Here is a 7,384-nt window from a genome sequence, read left to right as displayed (position 1 = left end):
CTAAAGAGGTTACCTTTTCAGATTTTTTTTTTTTTTTTTCGGAAGGTCATGAACTAATCTGTGCAAGGAGGATTTTATTTTATGACTGCCTGAGCTCTTCGGGTAAGAATATGATACAAGGCTCTCTCTGTTTTTTTAAGGAAGCTGCCTAATAATTTACAGGACTATATTTCTCCAAAGTGCTTTTATGTACAAGCCAATCTAAGGGCAATTGGTCAGGAGGTTTCCTGACCAAGAGGTTAACTGACCAAGAGGTTTCCAGGTAGTAAGTTATTTAATGTTGATGTAATAGAAGATTATTTTTTCCAGGAGATTTTTCTCTCTGGCATGGGTCTCTGATGTTACCCTACCTTTTATGCCTCAAAGTTCTCACCCCAGCAGATGCTGAAACTTGACTCATCTGTTTTGACAAAAATTGCTTCCTTGTGGCTTTGAGAATCACATATGTGAGCTTTAAAATACATGCCATGCCCAGGATCAGGCAGCTGGTGACCCAGGTAGACTGGACAACTCTCCTGACTCATGCGTACCTGCTTCATGTTATGTAATATGGCAAAACAATACTTCACAAGCTCCTGCAAGGCAAACAAAGAAAGCAAAGCTACCATGTGTCATTGCCACAGTGTCCAGAAGTTTGGGGGATATTTTTAGTTAATCTTTCTATTGTGGAGTCTCTAGGGTGCTGATGGCAGTTGTGTGGTGGTGGTTATTTGGCAAGGATTGAAATTAGAGGCTTCTGTCAACCTGACTTCTGATTCCAACAAACGACATAAGCTACGTTCATAGGAAAGAACCTGGGTGGCAATAGCATTTTCTCTTTAATCTCTTGATTTGTACCAAGTTGTGTATTTTAGGAGAAGGGAGGAAACAGTGGCATTAGGGGACACAAATACAAATTTATTCAGATCACCAGCTAAGGTTGTTCAGAGTGGTTTGCCAAATAGTTTCAGCAACTAGCACTGATTGAGTGCTTACTGTGTACAACCCTAAGCACTGTACATTCTTTATCTCATTCCATCTTCACAATAGCCCCAGTTAGACAGTTATAATATTTTCCCATTCACCAAGATCTCATAGTAGTAAATGTCAGAGGGAGGGTTTGAACCCAAGATAGGGCCATTTTTAACACTGAATGGTTCCATCTAGGTTAACTGACTTTCCATCCTCCTTTTAAATGTTGCCTGTTTTGTTTTGTTTTTTCCTACTAGTAGAACCAATTTTCCCTCCACCAAACCAGACATGATTTCAGCACTAAATGGAAGTACTTGAGCCTATACAAAAGTCACTTACATTCTTGCATGACTCTGTCTCTCAAATAACCCCCAATTTACACCTGGCAGAAGATGCAGTTTTCCTGTGTGCAGTTGGGGGAAGGGTGTTTCTGTAGACTCGGAAGCACACCCACAACAGAGCAGAACTGTAGGCCTGACCGCACAGAGCTCCTCTGGGACTGCTTATTTACATTAACCACTGTCGAAACTTCTGAAACTTCTCTCGGAGATAGGTGTTGCCAAAAACCCTAGGGGAAGTTAGACGCTTTATCTTTTGCGCGCATACGAAGTTTACGTCTTCGGAGAGCCTGAGTGGGTGTGACTCCCAGGAGCTAATCGTCCTGTCCAGTCATATGCAAATCTGGACTCCTGTTTCTGTGTAGGTGTAGACACAAACATAGATGACAATTTGGTTGCTGACGTGCGTAGGAATGTTCTTCGTCTCCCATAGTGGGTTAGATTGTCTCTGTGTAGACCGTGTGATAGTGAGAATTTAATTTGGATCGCCTGGTCTAGATGAGGGGTGTTCGGCTCGTAAAAGTTCCACCTCCGGCCAGACAGTTTGCTGCACTGCTCACGATGGTGTGAAGCCCTGTAGACCAGTAGGGTCAATCCAGGGCTTCACGGGACTGTCCGCGGGCGGCTCCGCCCCGCCCCCAGAATCCCGGCTCCGCTCCGCCCCCCCCCCAGCGCCCCGACTGGCCCCGCCCCCAGAGCCCCAACAGGTCCCGCCTCCAATACCGGGCGCTTGGGAGGTAGGGCTGCCCCAGTTCCGTAAACACTCTTCTCCCCGCCCCTAGCAGTACCCGGACTGCACCACTCGCAGCCCACGGGGGGGAACCGTTCCCTCTGGCATCCAAAATACCCCCAATCCAAGCTCTCCTGGGTCTCTTTCATTCGAAGTTGAGGCAGATGTTTTCTATGAGGTCAGGTCTGTCAGAACTCTGACATCAAAGCTGAAGTGCCCTAGATTTACCCCTCTCCTTCATGCGGTCTTCCCCACCCCCCCCCACTCCACGAACGTGGTGGCCACTCCGTGGCTGCCTCTCTAGAGTCCCTCCCGGCCCTTTAAATACCGCGTGGGGGGGCCGGGGAGGCTGAGGGTTGTTGGACTCGTGAGTTTCCAAGGTGTTTGTGCGGTCCTGGGCGAGGGAACACTCAAAGACCCCTGACGAGGGCTCCCTCAGTCGTCTTTCTCCTCCGCCTGTCTCCGTGCCGGACCCGGTGCGTACCATCCCCGGGGAAGGGGTCGCGGGCTCTGAGGTGACCGGCCAGGTTGGCAGAGGGGGACGCCTCACCCCAGTAGCCGCCCGACGGCCTCCCCCACCTCACCTCAGAGCTGCGTCCTGGGACCCGCGGCCAGGGGCGGTAGAGCCCGGCTTCTCGCTTCCCCAACCCCCTCCCCATATCCCTTGTTTGACCTCGAACCGCCGTCCCGCGTGGGAGCGGGGCGCGGGCACCGAGTGGCCGCGGCGGGTGTTGGGGCGGCCGCGGGCTTCGGGCCCTGGAAGGGCCGGGGTCGGGGTCGTGGCCGCTTGGCCTCTGTTACCTCCCTCTGGGCCCGTGCCAGCGAGGGCGCCCCGAGCGGCTTCCCATCACCCGGGCTCCGGGAGGGGGCACCTTGTCGCCTGCGACCGCTGGCCCGGCTGGGGTGGGTGAACCGAGCCGTGGTCAGGGCCGGGAGGGGCTCCGATCGTGTGTTTGGGGTTAGTTGCCGGGGTTTCCTCGGTACTCGCCTCGGCCTCCGCTGTCCCCTCCCCCAAGGGTTTGTTTTGACAGGAAACGTGCCTCTGAACGGGAGGGGCGCCCAGGGGACGTGGGCTAGGGGTGTGCAGATGCGTTCCCGCAACGGTACCCTCGGTTACCAGGAGGAGGCGGGACATGCGGGTCAAGCCCGGGTTCGAACCCCTGAGGCCCTCCGGGGTGGCTTGTGCGTCCCAAGGCTGCTCCTTTGGATGGTGCTACTCCAGGTCACAGCGATGATTTGGGATGGCACGTGGACGAACGTGGTTAAGTGTTTTCATTAGTGTTAAGGAAAACTGTTCCCTTAAACCGAGCGATTTCACAGTGATAGAAGGTTTCCTTTCAAAACAAATCTATTTAAATGCAAAAATCTCGTCCAAATAAAGAGAAGTGTTTGATAGAGCACAGGTGAGGATGGAGATGTGGAAACAGACGTGAAAAGAGGTCCTCAAGTGACTAAGTCTTGGGAAACATCATCTTGTGATGGTTATACTGTTACTTTCACGTAGGAGAAACTAGACAAGCTGTCTTTGTCCCCAGAGGGCCTCTTGGCCCCCAAGATCCCGGTGGTCCCATGGTCTCCAACCCAGTCAAAAACGTTGCTCTGTCCATCCTGCCAAATTTAATAAGGTTACGGCAGTGGTTCCCACTTTAGAGGGCGCCCAGCCTGCAGTTTTCCTCTTGCCTCCGGGGATTTCATCTATCATCCTGGCAGCCCCTGGAGGCTGCCTGACTTAAAGTGACCCAGGGCTGAAGATACCCAGTCGTGTATGAAGCAGCTTCAGTGCCCTTTTGTGGAGGGTTGAGGGTCCAGAGGAGGAAACAGGTACTAAAACAGGTCAGCCAGAGGTGGGAGAAGTGTTTTCAAGTGTACACAGTGCCTGGGAATCCTTTCCCTGATGCTGTAATGTTATGGGTGGCAGGAACATCTGCTTTTTTAGACAATGAGTGGCTTTGTTGGCCTCTATCTAGCCCTTTGTTGGCTCTAATTTGATGAAGACCAGTAGTCTGTAGCTGAATGGAGCAGGCACCTACCTCTCTGCTCTATGGTCTTTGCTTTGCTGCCTGCGGATAACTCTTTAGCACTGCTATTGTTTAGGAGTGGTTCTAAAGCAACACTTTGCAGAAGATGAAGATTTCACATATCATCTGAAGCGTTTTCTTCAGAGTCCAACCTGACTCCTGTGACTCCCTACCCTTTACTACAGATATGTGAATGCTTGTCCTTGAACCCGACCTTGATCGGGTCTTGAAAGATGATACCTGCTAGATGTTTCTTGAAATTTTCTCTTTTTCATGACTTAACCTTAATTGCATGGGTTCCATTCCTCAGGGCCCTGCTGGATAATCTGAGTAATTCACTTCAAAATGCTTCTGACTCATACTAGCTGTAAGCAATTAACCCTTTTGATAATATTTGGGTTTTAAAGAGGGATTTTGCAGTTCATAAAGAAAGGCTCCCTGATGGAGGATTTTCAGTCACTCTAGTGCAGTGGGTGAGAATGATTTTGGTCAATGAACTCTTTCAGTGATGCCCTTTGTGGTATGGCACTTGAGCAGACACCCTGGGGGGAAGGTCAACTTGTTATCACATGTGCAAGGGTCCATGTGGTGATGGATAGATCAGTTCAGCAGCGTGGGAGTGGAAAGGATGAACAGTTCTCCACATTTTCTATAGACATCCTAGAGTGGTAAAGAGCACAGGCTTTAGGGATCCACTGCCTGGATTAGAGTTGTGCTTCTGCCACTGCTGTGAACCCTAGAGCAAATTATTTAAGCTCTCTGAGCCTCAGGTTCTTCCTTCCAAAAAGAGAATAATGATGATTCCTTTGCTAACAAAGTTATAATGAAGATTCAAGAAAATAAAACATTTTAAGCACTTATTATAGGGGCTGAGTCATAGTAAGTACTCAGTAACTGTTACCTCCAATTGTTATTTTTTGCTACCAGTTTAGCATTAAGAGGGTGAAGAGTTAAAATGTGAACGTTTCTTTAAGCTCTGGGACTGTGAGTCTTTGCTAATTTGAGTTATTGGTGCCTTGGAAATGCCTTGAGACAGGCACTGGAAACTGGAGGAAGAAGACATAGCTTCTTCCTGAAAGGAGCTTAAAATTTAATGGAGAGACAGATTTGCAGACAACTATCTTTCAGTTACCCCGTAATGGGAATATAAACAATGTGAGTGAGGCAGAGAATGGTAACCCAAGTTGTCTTGTGAATAGTGTGACTTAATTTGTTCATGAGTGATGCTCACTGAGCTCTTGCTTTATCCCAGGCAGCACTCACAGCTCTAAGATGACTAATAAATGGAATGAGTAGGGATATCAAGGAAGGTCACTTCGAAGTTGTAACATTTGCTTTCAAGTCTGAATGACAACAAGGCTCCAACCACACAGAGATCAGGGAAAAGAACATCCCGCTGGAAGGGAATAGCAGGTGCAGGTGCTCCAAAGAAGGAAGTCTGGCATGTCAGAGTAACCCACAGAAAGCCATTATGTTCAGAATATGAAGAATTAGGGGGAGAATGGTGACAGAATGAAGTGGACAAAGGCCAAATCACAGAAGGATTATAAACCACTGCCAAGAGACCTTGTAGGAAGAGGGGACCCACCTGGAGAAGAGCACTTAAAAGGGATTTCTTTTGCCTTTTTTGAAGGGTTCTGGACAATTTCTTGTTTTATTCATTAGGCACTGTTCAAGAAGGACATTGGGAAAGTTTGACTGTCTAGAAGAAATTTTATAATAGAGTGCTATCTAAGCTAACATAGCAGTGGGAACAATCAAGATCATAAAACTACAGGAGACTGGACTGTTCTGAATTAGACTTGAACTTTTGGTACAGTACTTCCTCTTCTAACCTTTTACTTTGCAGTAATTTCAAACGTACAGAAAACATTGCAAGAACAGTACAAAGAACTCCCTATTGTCTACCTTTTATTCATATTCACCTATTAGCATTTTGTTCCATAGGCTTCATTGTTTTCTCTTTTTCTCTCACTTGAATCATTGGAGAGAAAGTTGCATATATCATAGGCCTTTATTCCTCAATGCATAATCACAGCACACGTATCAACTTCAGTAAATTTGACATTATAATACAGACGGTAGTTTCAAGTATTGTAACCGTGTTGTCAACTGATGCAATAATGTTTGTTATAGCATTTTTTAATTTGGTACAGGATACAATCTGGGATCATCTACTGCACTCAGTTGTCAAGTCCCCTTTCATTATCCTCAACCTTTCTTTGTTTTTTATGACACTGACATGTTTTAAAACTTCTTAATTTCCAATAAGAATAAAATAATATTTCATATCTGTCAAGCACTTAGTAGGAGTTTAAATACATATACTATTTCAATTACAACAATTCTATAAGGTAGATAATACTGCTGTCCCCAGTTCATCAAGGGTAAGTTCCCTGTCTCCAGTCTATAAGTATCACGCGTTGAGATAAAGAATGCTGTCCTCCTGGCTCCAGAGCCAATGTCCTTACTGCCTTGGTGACATGTGCATGGTGACTGGTAGATCTTTGCAGTTCTGAACCAGTGCAGGATCATTTGCAGGTAGATTTTGCTGCAGAAAGAAAATAAGAAAGTAAAGTCAGTTATCTGGACACAGCCTGAGGATCACTGGCAAATTAAAAACTGATTTCCCCCTTATATGTGGTGAAACACAGGATGAGCCCCTTCAGGTCTCTGTAACTTGTTCCCTCTTCTCTAAAATGCCAATGGTCATATGGCTGTTCATTCCATAATACATATTTAAGTGCCTCCTGCCTCCCAGTCATTGACCTTGGACGGAATGATTATACTGCCTTTATTGCTATAAAATGTGGAACAGTACAATGAAAAATGTAATTAATCTCTTTGAATAGTGATACACCGTAGTGCTGGAGGCTTTGTTTTGGTGTTACCTCCTCTCTTCACATTGACTTTACCTTTGGCCACTGAGTAAATCCTCCCATGTGGGATGAGATGTGGTGTTCCCGAAAAGTTGTCTGGTTTGTGTGTGAGTTGCACTGGTGAAGGTTAAGTAGATCTAGTTTGTCGGTATTAGAAGCATTACATTTCTTAAAGAAATAACCTGCTTTTGTTGTCACTATTCTAAGAGAGAATCCAAAATAGCTTTAAAAGCAGTCTAATTGCCCTTAATGCTTTTGAGTCAAGTAGCTTTGTCCCCAGATGACCTATATGGACACCTAAGACCAGGAAAGGTAAGAGCAAGTGTGAAGGAACTTGAAGAAGACTGTTTCTACCATGATGCACCATTTGCTTTTGATTTTTGTATTTCAAACAAATGCAAGAATTCTGTCCTAGGTCAACTCCCAGTCTTTGTTATCTGTAGGGGAACATGCTTTTATCACCATGGA

At 46.4% G+C, this 7,384-nt stretch overlaps 1 protein-coding gene across 2 annotated transcripts in view; it reads left to right on the top strand.

Annotated features, from left to right (window-relative positions):
- Positions 1-2,338: 2,338 nt before the first annotated feature.
- TCP11L2 (t-complex 11 like 2) overlaps positions 2,339-7,384 on the top strand; it is a 36,503-nt gene continuing 31,457 nt past the window's right edge. For both annotated transcript variants that reach the window (XM_061125450.1, XM_061125449.1), the window contains exon 1: positions 2,339-2,495. The gene's annotated coding sequence lies outside the window, so the exon portion shown is untranslated. The remainder of the gene's footprint in view (positions 2,496-7,384) is intronic.

This window comes from Dama dama, chromosome 22, assembly GCF_033118175.1.
Source record: "Dama dama isolate Ldn47 chromosome 22, ASM3311817v1, whole genome shotgun sequence".
Taxonomy (NCBI): Eukaryota; Metazoa; Chordata; class Mammalia; order Artiodactyla; family Cervidae; genus Dama; species Dama dama.
The sequence above is the reverse complement of the archived record's forward strand: the minus strand, read 5'-3'. Positions and strand labels throughout refer to the sequence as shown.